The sequence below is a fragment of the Aegilops tauschii genome, chromosome 7, assembly GCF_002575655.3.
Source record: "Aegilops tauschii subsp. strangulata cultivar AL8/78 chromosome 7, Aet v6.0, whole genome shotgun sequence".
In the NCBI taxonomy this organism is placed as follows: Eukaryota; Viridiplantae; Streptophyta; class Magnoliopsida; order Poales; family Poaceae; genus Aegilops; species Aegilops tauschii.
Genome location: NC_053041.3, coordinates 546,165,931 through 546,184,107, shown reverse-complemented (window position 1 = coordinate 546,184,107; position 18,177 = coordinate 546,165,931). Strand labels below are relative to the sequence as shown.

Below are 18,177 nucleotides of genomic sequence, written 5' to 3'. Positions count from 1 at the left end.
CATACCTACGGAAATGATTTCTGGGATTCACCGTGTGGGATGTACATACCTACGGAAATGATTTCTGGGATTCACCGTGTGGGATGTCCATACCTACGGAAATGATTTCTGGGATTCACTGTGTGGGATGTACATACCTACGGAAATGATTGGATTTCGCTGCCTTGCCCGATCGCACACGGCCCCAGCTTGGGTCCCAGGAGGACCTATCCCCGACGATTTCTGGGTCGTGTGGGAAGGACCCCGCTATCGCCCACACTCACTTGGCGACGGTTCCAAATGCCGTCGCAGAAAGCGGTTAAAAACCGTTTGCTTAGCACGTCGTTGTACCAGTGTTGCCCGATGATTGGCAATCCATTGAGAATAAATGGATCTTCTAGAGGAAGACGGACGGTGATGGTAGTGTTACTATTTACAAAGCTCGAATTGTCGCAAAAGGTTTTCGACATGTTCAAGGTGTTGACTATGTTATTCTCACTCATAGCGATGCTTAAGTCTGTCTAAATCATGTTAGCAATTGCCGCATTTTATGAAATCTGGCAAATGGATGTCAAAACTGCATTCCTTAAATGGATTAATTAAAGAAGAGTTGTCGGATTCAAGGTTCCGGCAAACCTTTATGAGGTTCGAACTCTGGGGTGCGCACGAAGGATTCTCTCTCCCTAGTTCGCTCGCTCAACGATCTCACGACCTAGCTCGACGAACCCAAAGAACACGAGACACAGAGGTTTATACTGGTTCAGACCATCGTGTGGTGTAATACCCTACTCCAGTGTGGTGGTGGATTGCCTCAAGGCCTGAGGATGAACTAGTACAGTGGGTGAACAACCTCAGGAGGAGAGGTGTTCGATGAGCTGGTGGATGTGGGGATGGAATGGATCCGATCCAAGATGAGTCGATCCCTTCCTACCGTGGTGGCTAGTCCTATTTATAGAGGCCCGGGTGCTCTTCCCAAATGTAGGCGGGAAGGGATCCCACAATGGCCAATTTTGAAGGGGGATAGCTAGTACAAGCTATCCTGACAAAAGGTGGTCTTCGCCTGCCAAAGGCTCTGGTGGTGATGCTGTTGTGGGCTCCGTGGTGACCTTCGTCCTCCCGTCCTGCTGGTCTTGGTCTTGTTGCACCGATATGGAAACCTTTGCCTGATGCCTCGGGACTCCTCGCCTGCGCTTTCCTCTTTAGCACCAAAGAGGAAACTGGTACACTGCGCCCACTGACGCCCGCCTGGCCTTGGTCGTCATGGCTCACGTCATGTGAACCTCGTGAGGTGCCCCTTGCATAGATATCTCCGCTCCTCGGGAGCCAGCCTAGCGAGGCCGCCCCCTGGGAGGTCTTGGTGCCGTCCGCCTCGCGAGGCTTGACCCCTCACGAGGGTCTTGAGTTGTTGCCGCCGAAGCTGGGTCGTAATGGGCCGTTGGTGGAGCCACGCCCTGCGCCGCAGGCAGGCAAGCCTGGGCACCCCCGTTCCCAGGACGCCGACAAGAGTTGTATATGATGCAACCAGAAGGTTTTGTCAATCCTAAAGGTGATGACAAAGTGTGCAAGCTCCAGCGATCCATCTATGGACTGGTGCAAGCATCTCAGTGTTGGAATATACGCTTTGATGAGTTGATCAAAGCATATAGTTTTATACAGACTTGCGGTGAAGCCTGTATTTTCAAGAAAGTGAGGGGGAGCACTACAACCTTTCTAATAAGTATATGTGAATGACATATTATTGATCAGAAATAATGTAGAATTTTCTGGAAAGCATAAAAGAGTATTTGAAAGGAGTTTTTCAAAGAAAGACCTCGGTAAAGCTGCTTACATATTGGGCATCAAGATCTATAGAGATAGATCAAGATGCTTGATAAGACTTTCGATGAGTACATACCTTGATAAGATTTTGAAGAAGTTCAAAATGAATCAGTCAAAGAAGGAGTTATTGCCTGAGTTGTAAGGTATGAAGTTGAGTAAGACTCAAAACCCGACCACGTCAGAAGATAGAGAGAGAATGAAAGTCATTCCCTATGCCTCGGCCATAGGTTCTATAAAGTATGCCATGCTGTGTACCAGACCTATTGTGTACCTTGCCATGAGTTTGGCAAGGGGTTACAATAGTGATCCAGGAGTAGATCAATGTACAGCGGTCAAAATTATCCTTAGAGGACTAAGGGAATATTTCCCGGTTATGGAGGTGATAAAGAGTTCGTCGTAAAGAGTTACGCCGAGACACCGATCTGGATGACTTTGAGTCTCGATCTGGATACATATTGAAAGTGGAATCAATTAGCTAGAGTAGCGCGATGCAGAGCATTGTAGACATAGATATTTGTAAAATACATACGGATGTGAATGTGGCAGACCCGTTGACTAAACTTCTCTCACAAGCAAAACATGATCACACCTTAGTACTCTTTGGGTGTTAATCACATGGCGACGTGAACTAGATTATTGACTCTAGTAAACCCATTGGGTGTTGGTCACATGGCGATATGAACTATGGGTGTTAATCACATGGTGATGTGAACTATTGGTGTAAAATCACATGGCGATGTGAACTAGATTATTGACTCTAGTGCAAGTGGGAGACAGAAGGAAATATGCCCTAGAGGCAATAATAAAGTTGTTATTTTATATTTAATTATATCATGATAAATGTTTATTATTCATGATAGAATTTTATTAACCAGAAACTTGATACATGTGTGGATACATAGACAAAACACCGTGTCCCTAGTAAGCCTCTACAAGTCTAGCTCGTTAATCGAAGATGGTTAAGTTTCCTAACCATAGACATGTGTTGTCATTTGATGAACGGGGTCACATCATTAGGAGAATGATGTGATGGACAAGACCCATCCGTTAGCTTAGCATAATGATCGTTCAGTTTTATTGCTATTGCTTTCTTCATGACTTATACATATTCCTTTGACTATGAGATTATGCAACTCCTGAATACTGGAGGAATGCCTTGTGTGCTATCAAACATCACAACGTAACTGGGTGATTATAAATATGCTTTACATGTATCTCCGAAGGTGTTTGCTGGGTTGGCATAGATCAAGATTAGGATTTGTCACACCAAGTATCGGAGAGGTATCTCTGGGCCCTCTCGGTAATGATCATCATGATAAGCCTTGCAAGCAATGTGACTAATGAGTTAGTTACGGGATGATGCATTACGGGACGAGTAAAGAGACTTGCCGGTAATGAGACTGAACTAGGTATGAAGATACCGACGATTGAATCTTGGGCAAGTAAGATTCCGATGACAAAGGGAATTACGTATGTTGTCATTGCGGTGCAACCGATAAAGATCTTCGTAGAATATGTAGGAACCAATATGAGAATCCAGGTCCTGCTGTTGGTTATTGACCGGAGAGGTGTCTCGGTCATGTCTACATAGTTCTCGAACCCGTAGGGTCTGCACGCTTAATGTTCGATGACAATTTTGTATTATACGAGTTATGTGATTTGGTGACTGAATGTTGTTCGGAGTCCCGGATGAGATCACGGACATGACGAGGAGTCTCAAAATGGTCAAGAGGCAAAGATTCATATATAGGACGATAGTATTTGGATGCCGGAAGTGTTTCGGGGGTACCGGGTACGTATCAGGTCACCACAAGGGGTTCCGGGCTACCCCCGGCAAACTATATGGGCCTATTGGGCCAAGAGGGGAAACGCAGCAGCCAGCATGGGCTGCTGCGCCCCCCTTGCTGCCGAATAGGAAGGGGAAGGGAAAGGGGGAAGCAATTTGGCCTCCCCCTTCCTTCCCTCCTCTCTTTGCCTTCCTTCCCTCTCCGGAAAAGATGGTAGGGGGGCCGAATTGGACAAGGCCCCCAAGTAGGATTCCTCCTACTTGGGGCGCCCCATGGCTGTCCCCCTCCCCCTCCCACCTATATATATGTGGGGAGGGGGCGCCTAGAACACACAACAAACATTATTAGCCGTGCGCGGCGCCCCCTCCACATTTTATGCCTCCGGTCATATTCATGTAGTGCTTAGGCGAAGCCCTACGCAGATCACTTCACCATCACCGTCACCATGCTGTCGTGCTGACGGAACTCTCCCTCGACACTTTGCTGGATCAAGAGTTCGAGGGACGTCATCGAGCTGAACGTGTGCACAACTCGGAGGTGACATACGTTTGGTGCTTGATCGGTCGGATCAGGAAGAAGTTCAACTACATCAACCGCGTTGTCAAACGCTTCCGCTTTCGGTCTAAGAGGTTACGTGGACACACTCTCCCCTCTCGTTGCTATGCATCTCCTAGATAGATCTTGCTTGAGCGTAGGATATTTTTGAAATTGCATGCTACGTTACCCAACAGTCTCCTACTGGATTGATACCTTGGTTCTCAAACTGAGGGAAATACTTATCTCTACTTTGCTGCATCACCCTTTTCTCTTCAAGGGAAAAACCAATGCAAGCTCAAGAAGTAGCGGGCCCAGAGATACCTCTCTGATACATGGAGGGATAAATCATAATCTCGATCTATGCCATCTCAACGAACACCTTCGGAGATACCTTTAGAGTATCTTTATGATCACCCAGTTACGTTGTGACATTTGATAGCACACAAGGTATTCCTCCGGCATCCAGGAGTTATAATCTCATAGTCGAAGGAATATGTATTTGACATTAAGAAAGCAATAGGAATAAACTGAACGATCATATGCTAAGGTATCAGATGGGTCTTGTCCATCACATCATTCTCCTAATGATGTGATCCCGTTTTCAAATGACAACACATGTCTATGGTTAGGAAACCTTAACCATCTTTGATCAATGAGCTAGTCTAGTAGAGGCTTACTAGTGACACGGTATTTGTTTATGTATTCACACATGTATTTAAGTTTCCGATCAATACAATTCTGGCATGAATAATAAACCTTTATCATGAATAAGGAAATAATAACAACTTTATTATTGCCTCTAGGGCATATTTCCTTCATAAATCCCCAAATATTCCAGAAACCCTAGGGGAGTCGACGAAACACAATTCCAGCCGCCGCAAGTTCTAGAACCACGAGATCCAATCTAGACATCATCACGGAGGGGTTCATAATCCTCATTGGTGCCTCTCCGATGATGCGTGAGTAGTTCATCATAGACCTACGGGTCCGTAGTCAGTAGCTAGATGGCTTCCTCTCTCTCTTTTGATTCTCAATACAATGGTCTCTTGGAGATCTATTTGATGTAACTCGTTTTGCGATGTGTTTGTTGGGACCCGATGAACTTTGAGTTTATGATCAGATTCATATCCAAGAATATTATTTGAGTCTTCTTTTGATCTCTTATATGCATGATAATTTATAGCCTCGTATTTTTTCTTTGAATCTTTGGTTTAGTTAGGCCAACTAGATCGATTTTTCTTGTCATGGGAAGAGGTGCTTTGTGATGGGTTCGATCGTTCGATGTTCTTTTCCAGTGACAGAAGGGGCAGCAAGACAAGCATGTATCGTTGCTATTAAGGATAAGAAGATGGGGGATATTCCTACAGGAATAGATCTCGTCTACACCAAGTCATCATTCTTATTGCATTACTCCGTTTCTCCATGAACTTAATACACTAGATGCATGCTGGATAGCGGTCGATGTGTGGAGTAATAGTAGTAGATGCAGGCAGGAGTCGATCTACTAATCTTGGACGTGATGCCTATGTATTGATCATTGCCTTGGATATCTTCATAATTATTCGATCTTCTATCAATTGCCCAACAGTAATTTATTTACCCATCATGTGCTATTTCTTATGAGAAGCCACTAGTGAAATCTACGGCCCCCGTGTCTATTCTTTATCATATTTGCTTTCCGATCTATTATTTGCCACTTTTATTTTTAGATCTATTATTCCAAAAACACAAAAATACCTTGCTGCACTTTTTATTTGCATATTTTATTTCGCGTTTTATTGACATCTATTTATCCAACCTACATAATTTTTATCGCGTCAACTTGACAATCGTTGGACCTTTATTATGATAATTCTGGTGACATCACACAAGCCAAGGAGCCGAGGATGTTGGGGAACGTAGTATTTCAAAAAATTTGCCTACGATCACGCAAGATCTATCTAGGAGAAGCATAGCAATGAGCGAGGAGAGTGTGTCCACGTACACTCGTAGACCGAAAGCGGAAGCATTTTATCAACGCGGTTGATGTAGTCGTACGTCTTCAGGATCCGACCGATCTTAGCACCGAATGTACGGCACCTCCGTGTTCAGCACACGTTCATCTCAATGACGTCCCGCATACTCTTGATCCAGTTGAGGCCGAGGGAGAGTTCCGTCAGCACGACGGTGTGGCGACGGTGATGATGAAGTTACCGGCGCAGGACTTCACCTAAGCACTACGACGATATGACTGAGGTGTGTTTCTGTGGAGCGGGGCACCGCACACGGCTAAAAGATCAACTTCTATGTTCTAGGGTGCCCGCCTCCCCACATATATAAAGAGGGAGGGAGGAGGAGGCCAGCCAAGGATGGCGCGCCCAAGGGGGGGAGTCCTACTCCAAGTAGGATTCCCCCCCTTTCTTATTCCCACAAGGAGAAGGGGGGAAGGAGGAGGAGGAGAGAAGGAAAGGGGAGCCGCCCCCCCCCCCCAACCCTAGTCCAATTTGGTTTGGGCTAGGGGGGGCGCCACTCCTTGGCCTGCCTCCTCTGTTCCACTACTAGGCCCATGAGGCCCAATAACTTCCCGGAGGGGGGGTCCGGTAACCCCCGAAACTTATCGGAAACGACCCGAACCATTCCGGTGTCTGAATGTAGCATTCCAATATATGAATCTTTAAGTCTCGACCATTTTGAGACTCCTCGTCATGTCCCTGATCTCATCTGGGACTCCGAACAACCTTCGGTCATCAAATCACATAAACTCATAATACAAATCGTCATCGAACGTTAAGCGTGCATACCCTACGGGGCCGGGAACTATGTAGACATGACCGAGACACATCTCCGGTCAATAACCAATAGCGGAACCTAGATGCTCAAATTGGCTCCTACATATTCTATGAAGATCTTTATCGGTCAAACCACATAACAACATACGTTGTTCCCTTTGTCATCGGTATGTTACTTGCCCGAGATTCGATCGTCGGTATCACCATACCTAGTTCAATCTCGTTACCAACAAGTCTATTTACTCATTCCGTAATGCATCATCCCACAACTAACTCATTAGTCACATTGCTTGCAGGGCTTATAGTGATGTGCATTACCGAGAGGGCCTAGAGATACCTCTCCATTACTCGGAGTGACAAATCATAATCTCGATCTATGCCAACTCAACAAACACCATCGGAGACACCTGTAGAGCATCTTTATAATCACCCAGTTACGTTGTGATGTTTGATAGCACACTAAGTGTTCCTCCGGTATTTGGGAGTTGCATAATCTCATAGTCATAGGAACATGTATAAGTCATGAAGAAAGCAATAGCAATAAACTAAACGATCATAGTGCTAAGATAACGGATGGGTCTTGTCCATCACATCATTCTCTAATGATGTGATCCCGTTCATCAAATGACAACACATGTCTATGGCTAGGAAACTTACCATCTTAGATTAACGAGCTAGTCAAGTAGAGGCATACTAGGGACACTCTGTTTGTCTATGTATTCACACATGTACTAAGTTTCCGGTTAATACAATTCTAGCATGATTAATAAACATTTATCATGATATAAGGAAATATAAATAACAACTTTATTATTGCCTCTAGGGCATATTTCCTTCAGTCTCCCACTTGCACTAGATTCAATAATCTAGATTACATAGTGATGATTCTAACACCCATGGAGTCTTGGTGTTGATCATGTTTTGCTCGTGAGAGAGGCTTAGTCAACGGGTCTGCAATACTCAGATCCGTATGTATCTTGCAAATATCTATGTGTCCCTCCTGGACTTGATCGCGGATGGAATTGAAGCATCTCTTGATGTGTTTGGTTCTCTTGTGAAATCTAGATTCCTTCGCCAAGGCTATTGCTCCAGTATTGTCACAAAAGATTTTCATTGGACCCGATGCACTAGGTATGACACCTAGATCGGATATGAACTCCTTCATCTAGACTCCTCCATTTGCTGCTTATGAAGCAGCTATGTAGTCTGCTTCACACGTAGATCCCGCCACGATGCTTTACTTGGAACTGCACCAATTGACAGCTCCACCGTTCAATATAAATACGTATCCGGTTTGTGACTTAGAGTTATCCAGATCAGTGTCAAAGCTTGCATTGACGTAACCATTTACGACGAGCTCATTGTCACCTCCATAAACGAGAAACATATCCTTAGTCTTCTTCAGGTATTTCAGGATGTTCTTGACCGTTGTCCAGTGATCCACTCCTGGATTACTTTGGTACCTCCCTGCTAATCTAATAGCAAGGCACACATCAGGTCTGGTACACAACATTGCATACATGATAGGACCTATGGCTAAAGCATAGGGAATGACTTTCATTTTCTCTCTATCTTCTACAGTGGTCGGGCATTGAGTCTGACTCAACTTCACACCTTGTAACACAGGCAAGAACCCTTTCTTTGCTTGATCCATTTTGAACTTCTTCAAAACTTTATCAAGGTATGTGCTTTGTGAAAGTCCAATTAAGCGTCTTGATCTATCTCTATAGATCTTGATGCCCCATATATAAGCAGCTTCACCAAGGTCTTTCATTGAAAAATTCTTATTCAAGTATCCTTTTATGCCATCCAGAAATTCCATATCATTTCCGATCAACAATATGTCAGCCACATATAACATCAGAAATGCTACAGAGCTCCCACTCACTTTCTTGTAAATACAGGCTTCTCCAACAGTCTGTATAAAACCATATGCTTTGATCACACTATCAAAGCGTATATTCCAACTCCGAGATGCTTGCACCAGTCCATAAATGGATCGCTGGAGCTTGCACACTTTGTTAGCACCTTTTGTATCGACAAAACCTTCTGGTTGCATCATATACAACTCTTCTTTAAGATATCCATTAAGGAATGCAGTTTTGACATCCATTTTCCAAATTTCATAATCATAAAATGCGGTAATTGCTAACATGATTCGGACGGACTTAAGCATCGCTACGGGTGAGAAGGTATCATCGTAGTCAACTCCTTGAACTTGTCGAAAACCTTTTGCAACAAGTCAAGCTTTGTAGACAGTAACATTACCGTCAGCGTCAGTCTTCTTCTTGAAGATCCATTTATTCTCTATGGCTTGCCGATCATCGGGCAAATCAACCAAAGTCCACACTTTGTTCTCATACATGGATCCCATCTTAGATTTCATGGCCTCAAGCCATTTCACGGAATCTGGGCTCATCATCGCTTCCTCATAGTTCGTAGGTTCGTCATGGTCAAGTAACATGACCTCCAGAACAGGATTACCGTACCACTCTTGTCAGGGATATACCCCGCGGTGTAACCCGGCCGGAAGTATAACCCGGCCGGACTTGGCAACTCACTAATAACCTGCCCTGACTAGACGACTCACTAAGTGACCCGCCCGAGCCTAGCGACTCATAGGTGACTCGGCGAGCAGGTCAGAGGAACGACAAGACCCGGTGGCCCAGAAGGCGGTTTATGGAAAGCCGGCTCATGTTATGGTGGGCCAGTTTATGAGGAAAGTACAAGGAATATTCTCCTACAAAGGAAGCAAGACTAGGACTCCACTTTTTTTTTTTGAGAATCACCGGGGGAGCTCCCCCAACTGAATATATTACTCAAAGGACTGTCGTGGCGGTGAGTATATAATTACAAAGGCACGGTGCAACGTGCAGAGAGGTACGAATGCCACGAGAAGACGTCCTCCTTGTCTTGTGAACTCACAAGACGATGTGACCAGAGGTCCAAAGCAGAAATAAGGTTCCTCAAGGTTATTACAGAGCTTTGGTCTATCAATCTAAAAACCATGTCATTACGAGCTGTCCAGGTCATCCAAAGCAAGGCCAGAAGGACCGAAGGCCATGCTGTGGTTGGAAGGTGAGGAGGTGTAAGGACGTCCCATAGATCTGTGATGTCGCTGGAAATTGGTAAGAGCCCCATCAGTTGCCAAATCCTATTGGCAAGAGGGCATGTGATGAAGATGTGGTTGGAGTCTTCGGTTGTCGTAGCACATCGAGGACATATGTCTGAGTCGATGATATGCTTGCGTGCAAGGTTAACTCTAGTGTTGAGCCGATCTTTGAAGAGTAGCCATGCGAATACTTTTAGTTTCTGAGGAACCTTGGCACTCCATATGAGAGGGGCCATGAGATCGGTCTCAGGCCGAGCCATGAGGACACCGTATGCATGCTTGGTGGAGAAGCAAATGTCATGACGTAGGAACCGTTGATCTTCCCCCGCCGATGGCACGAAATCCTGCAACATAGCCAGAAGCGACACAAGCTCTTGTTCTGCCGTGAGGGAGAGGCAATTACGGAGGTTAGCTTCAATACCGAAACGCAAAATGTTAGCCACTTTAACCAGCTGTAAGGTGGAGTGGGAGAATAGGTGGGGGAAGGTGATGGCGAGTGGTTGAGGGGCCAGCCACGTGTCTAGCCAAAAATAAGTATGTCAGCCGCTATTTGTGAGCACGAAGGAAATATTTTGGAGAGTGGTGATTTGCTGTGAAATGGTGCGGCACAGAAAGGAGGTTTGTGGTGGAGGGGATACTAAGGCGTTAGGGTGTTGGAGATCAAGCCCCTCAAGCCAGGGTGTTTGGGCGGTGGAGAGAGCTTTAGCTGCAAATTTCATAAGAAGGCAGTTGTTTTGAACATGTAAGTTTTAAGCCCTAGACCACCGATTTTTTTGGTAAAAAGACATTTTTCCAAGCAATAAGACATTGAGCACCTGAGCAGGCATCCTCTCCTTCCCAAAAAAACCCTTCTCAGCGAGTCCAAAGTTTTGATTGTTTTCTTTGGGATGCGAAAGACAGACATGAAGTAGGTGAGGATTGAATCTAGAACCGCGGAGATGAGTATGAGTCGATCACCTTTATCGAGAAGTTTGGCCCGCCAGCCGGTAAGAAGTTTCCTAGCACGCTCTACTAGGGGGTTGAAAACATTGGTGAGAGGTTTAGTCGGAGCAAGAGGGACCGAGGTATATTTGCGGGAAGGAGGCGCATGAACACCCCATTGCAAGGGCGATGAAAGCGGTCGTGTTATCGTCTGTGTGTAGAGTGGCTAGGGTAGTTTTGGAGAAGTTGATGGCGAGGCCCGTTGCGTGTGCGAAATTGTTTAGGAGAAATTTAAGGGTTGAGGTGGCGGAGGAAGACGCGGCTGCGACGATGAGAGTGTCATCGGCGTATTGGAGGACAGTGGGAGGCAGGTGGGAGAAGATGGGGTGGTGGAGGGACGGGTCAGAGTTCTGGACGATGAGCTGCTGGAGAAGGTCGGCTACAATGAGGAAGAGGTAGGGGGAGACAGGGTCTCCCTGTCTCAACCCATTTTTGCATTGAATCCAATTGCCTGGGATCCCGTTAAAAAGTACAGCCGTTTTGCCTGTGAGGAGAAGATTTTGTATCCAACTACGGAAGAGAAGTGAGAGCCCACGAACTTCCAGGATTTTGTCGAGGGCAGGCCATGCTACTGAATCGAAAGCTTTTTTGAAGTCTACCTTAAAGACCATCGTTGGTTTTTTTCGTGTGTGGCAAGAGCTAATAAGATCAGCTGCGAACACAAAGTTTTCGGCGATGTTTCTTCCAGAGATGAAGCCAGTCTGGTTGCCATGGACCAGCAGAGGGATGAGCGGCTTTAGACGAGAAGTGATCACTTTGGTGACAGCTTTGATCGGACAGTTTTGTAGAGAGATAGGCCTAAATGCGTCCGGCGTGGTTGGCGCCTCTTTTTTGGGGAGGAGGACGACGTGGGCACGATTTAGGCGCTCAGTGTCTGCTAAGCCTTGATGAAATAAGGAGAAGAAGGACAGGATAGGGTTTTTGACTAAAGGCCAGAAGGATCTGCAGAAAGAGGGTCCGAACCCGTCCGATCCAGGGCTGGCTTGGGGGTTCATTGTGAAGAAGGCGAGCTTGATTTCCTCTTCGGAGAAGGGTTCATCTAAGGTGTGCAACCCGGCCACCGGCTGTGGGTAAATAGAATTCAGATCAAAGGCCTAGGATGTTGGAACGGCGGTGCCAATTAGTGACACGAAGAAGTCACGTAGGATTCCAGCTTTTTGCTGGTAAGCAGAGTATTCTGAACCATCGCGAGAGAGGGTGAAGATTTTGTTTTTGCGTAGGTGTTGAGAGGCAGACATGTGGAAGAACTTAGTGTTCTCGCCACCGTTTATGGCACGTGAAACCTTTGCACGCCAGCGCCAATATGACATTTTTTCCTGGATGGTGCATTTGGGTATGGAGACGATGATTTTGCGCGTGAGAGACTCTGGTGGAGATAGAGGTCTGTTTTCCTCCATGAGATCTAGGGCAGAGATGGCAGCGTGGCAGCGGGCTTCGCGGAGGGGGTGGGAATGCGCGAGCGCGCCCATTTTTTTAGGTGGGTACGTGATTTTTTGAGTGCGGCGACGAGGAAGGTGGCGGCATTGGAAGGTGGTGAGGGCAGAGAGGCCCAAATTTGGTTGATGATGTCGCCGCAGGGCCGTGAAGTGGCCCAGCCCGGCTCAAACTTGAAAAAATTGGAACGTGGGATGGTGGTGGTGACATGGATGAGGAGTGGGACGTGATCGGACGTGAAGCGTGTGCGAGAGGACAGGGAGGTGTTAGGGAAGGCCTCTGCCCACGCCAGGTTAAAGAAAACTCAATCTAGTCATTCTAAGGTGGGAGTAGCACGATTGTTCGACCAGGTAAACCTGCGATCGAGTAGGGGCAGCTCGATGAGGGCTAGATCATCCAAGGTTTGGTTAAAGGCAGTGGCTTCAGCGTGGTGGAATGCAGGGTTGTTTTTCTCAGACGGGAAGCGGATGAGGTTAAAGTCCCCAGCAATAATCCAGGGGGTGTCGCTGGGTTGCGACATGGACGAGAGCTCGCTTAAGAAAGCTTGCTTGAGTGATCGTGATGATGGAGCATAGATGTTTGTGATAGCAATGGGTTGGGCACAGGCAGCTGTGCGTAGGAGTAGGGTAGAAGAGAAGGTTAGGTGTGAGTAGGAGACGACTTGGAAGAAGGTGGAGTTGAGGGCAGAGATAGTGCCACCAGCGGATCCGACGGCTGGCAGCGAAAAGGCTTGATCCAACGTGCGTGGCAGAAAGGATTTTAGTTTAGGTGCAGGGAGGATTTCGAGTTTTGATTCTTGCAAGAGGGTTACGTGTGGTTTAGTCGTCATTAGTTCAGAGAGAACGTCAGCGCATTTATCATCATCGCCAAGGCCACGTACATTCCAGGAGCAAATTAAAAAGGTGTCATTGCTCATAAGGTTTGTTAATGCACCAGATAACCAAGGCGGGGTACAACAAGCGTACAGGCGTACAACAGGCGTACAGTTACAAAAGTTACGTGCGGGGTCCGGAGAGGCAGTGGTACGGGCAACAGCGGTTTCAGCAGCCAAAAGTACATGTCAACGGCAGCAACGATCGGGGAAGCTAACGGAGGCAGAGACGGGCAAGAACGCGCCATCGGGCCAGGGTCGCAGAAGGTGCAGATCATGGAGCCTCATCGTCACCAGAGGCAGAGGCCTCGGATCCAAGGATGGCATCCACCTGGCCGTCGTCGGAGCCGCAGAGCAGCGCAATGGCAGCGAGGTCTTCGGCAGATGCAGGAGGGGCGTCAGACTGATGGAGAAGGGCTTCCTGGATAGCGCGGTCGATGGCCGTGCCAACATCCAAGGCGGAGAGGCGTGCCGCCTTGGCTTTGACAGCCCTAGCGAGCACGGGGGAGTACTTGGCCTCCTTGCCATCCAGTCGCGCGCTCCGCCGCAGCTTATCCTTGGAGACGGACTGGTCGCGTGACGTTTTGCGGTGCTCCCTGCGAATGGTACACTCGTGAGTGTCCAGATCCTGCAGGGGGAGAGCTGCATCCATGGCGGGCTCAGTCAGTGGCAGCGAAGCAGGGGGCAAAAGATTATGTTGATTGAGCGGGGGAGGGGTAGGGTGATTACCTGCATCACGTGAAGACTCGCCAACCGAGAACGTAAAGGTGGTGGGGCCAGCGGAAGCACCTGCAGGTGGGATAGCCGCGGCGAACGCGGAGGAGCTGGATGGCATCAGCGGGCCCACAATCAGAGGGGCGGCAGCCGACCCAGAGCATGGGCTGGGTGGGGCGACAGAGCCCACCTGAGGCACCGGGTGGATGACAGGTGGGGTAGGCTCGGCAAGGGGGGTCCATGCACCGCGTCCAGCGAATCGGAGGAAACGCCATGCAGGAGCGGTGTGTGCATGTCCTCCGAGGCAGCAGAGCTGTCGTCAGAAATGATGAGAGGCTGTCACATGGTACCAGGGGGAGGGAAAGGTGAGGCCAAAGCGGACCCCCCAGATGCAGAGCCAGGAGATGCGACGGTTGCACGGGGAGCGACCGGCCTAGAGCCACCGTAGGTAGGATTGGCCCGCCACCCCGCACGTACCGCAGAGACAACGGGGACAAGGTGAGCAGGGGAGAGAGGACGAGGTGAGGCGCGTTGAGAGAGTGGTGCAGAATCTCCGTCAGAAGAGCCACTGCCAAAGGGGGTGGCTCCATCACCGTGGTGCCAACGAGAAACCTCGACAACTATGGCGATTTCGATTTCGTTGATGGGTGGGAGCTGGATGATGATGCCAGGGGGAGCTGGTTTGCCAGATTGGAGGAGCACAAGTGCACGGACCTACGTGTAATCGATGCCATGAAGACAAAAGTCATCTACGGCACATACATCCCCCAGGAAGGCCAGGGCGAAGCGTATGCCGTCCTCGTGCTAAAGTTCATGAGGAAATTCAGAGACCTCGACCTCAGCGAGGTCAGTGAAGATGGCAATAGAATAGTCGACGTGCTCAACCGGCTCAATGGTGACTACGTTTCCCTCGAACTCGATAGGACTGTGGCTGATCACATCATTACGTGCGACGGGTGTGTGGAAAGTGAGGCAGGCGATCCCCTGCCAGGAGCCGCCCATGATGAAGGAGGGGTTGCCGTAATTGTGTTGAATGGCTCTGCGGATGAGAGGGGTGGGGTTGGGTCAGGTTTCTGGAGGTGTACGAAGGCAAAGCGGCGAGGACAGTGAACTAGGCAAGGTGGGGCAGCGACTAAGGGCATGTCCCCGAAGGGCGGCAGCATCCCAGCCTCGTGGAACGGCCGTGGCGGCTCGTCCTCGGTGTCGGTGTCAGAAACGTGAGAAGGGGACCTAGTGTATTGGGAGGCGAGGAAGACATCGGAGAGACGCGCTCGCAGTTCATGGGTGTCGAACGGAGACGTGTGCGAGTGCAGGTTAGCTGGTAAGGGTGAGGTGGGTGTGGGTGGAGGTGCAGAGGTGCGAGGCGGCGAGGGGGAAGGGGAGCCCCGTTGGTGTTGACCGGAGTGCCGTTGAGGATGAAGGGCGAAGGGACGCAGAGCGCGGTGAACGGCTCCGAGAGGATGACGGGGATGTCGCCGATCATGAGCGTGCGCGAGGCGCGGGCCGCCAACGAGGAAGAGCCGGCGAAGTCCATGCTGCATGTGCAAAACGCGGGGTTAGGATGAGATGAGAATGAGTCGGGAAGAGGCGGGAAGAAGGGCCAGATCCGTCTATACATGCAGTCACGGCTGCGGTGGCCACACCGCCAGCAGCGAGCACAGCGGACGGGGTCGCGGCAAGTCTCTACACAATGGTCAAGGGCGAGGCACCGGAAGCAGCGACGCTTTTTGTGTTTGGGAGAAGGAGTGCAAGAGTGTGGATGAGAGGGGAGGAGGCGCCGAGGGGTTATATAGGTGGGGCGAGGATGAGGCTGGCTGCGGTCGAGAGGGGAGGAGAGGAGAGCATCTTTGTAGAAGGGCGTCGTGTTGCTGTTGGAGCGCGTGGGTGACAAGGCCACCGTCAGGGCGGCTGGGTCCATTGCGTGTGTCAGAGGGCGAGGGGGCGACGAGCTGGGGCGTGGTGACCGAGCGGCCGGCGTAGGCTGTAGAGAGGGATTAGGGGTGATGATGAAGCCTAGATGCTGATCAGAGGCGTCGTGGGTGAGCTGCAGCGACGGACCGGCGCATGATCTCTCCACCTCGTCGGTTCCCAAGGCAAGATTCCCCGTTGATGTGGTTGATGGAGCCGCGCGTGGGGGGACAGAGGGCGGCGCAGCGGGGTCCGGATTAGACGCGGGGCGGGCAAGCGGGCCGTCCAAAAATGGCACAGATAGAGAGACAGAGTGGGGTTCCGGGGGACGCGCGACCACTCCGATCGCGTGCGGCAACTCCGGCACAACGTACGGATCTTTTGCAAGATTTGGTGTGTCAGAGAGAGGCGCACGGTCATCATTATGCATGGGGCGGGTCCCAGGCGCATGCGGGGCAGGGCGGACGTGCGTCCGCGGGGGGCTGTTGTGGCGCGTGGGCTTGTGCAAGTTGGTGAGCGAATGGGCCAAGAATGGACTCCGATCGAGGGGGCAGAGCAGGGTTTGCGAACTTGGTGTAATTATGAAGGAAGCGACTGCAGTGGGCAACGGCCGGTTCGAGCTGGTCAAATAGAAAGAGACGAAACCCTTCAAAATCAAGGGACCCATGATTGAGAATTTGAATTTTGGTTGAGTGAGAGAAGATGCCAGATTTATAAATATGCTCATGAACTTTGACTGCTAGGAAATCTTGTTTGACCGAAAAACAGTGGTTTAGGGCTGACTCAACTAACAGCTCATTAGGTCTAATAGTAATCGGCAAGAAAGTAACCCAGAACAGGTGTGTGTGATGGGTGTAGTGTGCGTGGGGTGTAAGCTGGAAAAAGCAATTAACATTAAGCATGCGATAAAAAAAGCTGATACCAGGCCGTTGTCGACGCTCCTTGGGTAGATCAAGAGTTGTGGACGCAGGTGGCAGCAGTGTAGAATCGGCCGCCGGCGGCGAGGATGATGCGGATCCAGCAGACGATGGCAATGCCACCCGAGGAGGCAAGTAGCAGGTGGCACCCCAAGGCAGAGGCCATGGGAAGCGGATCATCATGCCCAACTTCCTGAAATCGCCCATGGAAGCGATGAGCGAGGCAACGTCAGGCGAGGCAACAGTGAAGTAGAAACATGAGTCTCCGTCATCCGTGAAGTTGAAGAGGTGGTGGATGCCGCCAAAGAGGCAGGCAAGGATGAGGCTCATCAAGAAGGCGTCTAGGTCAAAAGGAAACTGGATGACACGCGCATACATGCGGCATCCATGCAGCTGCGAGGTTGTGAGAATGGAGACCGGCGATCTGCATTGTGCCCATGCGACTCTTTCGAAGTGATCACCCAGGTCATCGGGGATTTGTAGAAGCTGAGCAAGATTCATGCATGTTGCCGAAGAGCGAGGAGGAGGCGGGAGCGGTGGCAAGGTTCTAGCGAAGGAGAAGGAGTAGTTGCGGAAGCGGAGTGGGGCTTGGGCGAGGATGATCTCTGCTACTCGCGCAAAAGCAACGTGGAAATGGAAGATCAGGGGGAGCATTGCACGACGAAGAAATGGGCAGCAGAGCCACCCACAACGGCCTGGAGTAGAGCAGCCACGACTATGGCGTTGAGGTGGCGGTTGGAGTAGCTGAAGGTGATGTAGAGCGGCGAGGCAAGGTGGAGGGCCGGGGTGGTGATGTCGAGGCGGAGGTAGTAACAGCAGTCGTCTTCAAACTCCACTCCCATGGCATTGCCACCGCCCAGGAATCATCGGAGCGCGACCTGCCCGGCCTTGACGTAGGGCAGATAAAAAAATGGCAAAGGTGGAGGAGCGACAGTTGGGAGCAGCTCGTCGAGGGGGTTGGTGGAGAGGGCTAGGCCCGGCGCATGGGCGGCCGGAGGGTTGGTGGCGGTCTCCGGCGGGGAGGTCGGCGAGGAGGGTGGAGCGGGAGCGGGAGCGGTCATCGCGTCCAAAGCCGAAGCCACGCCTACTAGGACTCCACTTGTAATAGGGTAATCCTAATCCAACTAGGACTAGTCATGTAAACCGCCCCTTCAACATATATAAGGAGGGGCAGGGCTTCCCAAAGAGGGACAAGCAAGAGAGAAATAATCTTAAGGGTTAGGCATAACTGGGAGAGCTGGTTTACGGCGACTCCCTCGTGATGATAATAAGACCTAGCCACAAACAGCATGTAGGGTTGTTATCGGATGATGTTTCCCAGGGCCCGAAGCTGTCTAAACCCTTGTCTTGT

The 18,177-nt window shown here is 49.7% G+C and overlaps 1 pseudogene; it reads right to left on the bottom strand.

Annotated features, from left to right (window-relative positions):
• Positions 1-14,805: 14,805 nt before the first annotated feature.
• On the bottom strand, positions 14,806-17,887 carry LOC120969054 (uncharacterized; annotated as a pseudogene).
• Between the last annotated feature and the right edge of the window lie 290 nt (positions 17,888-18,177).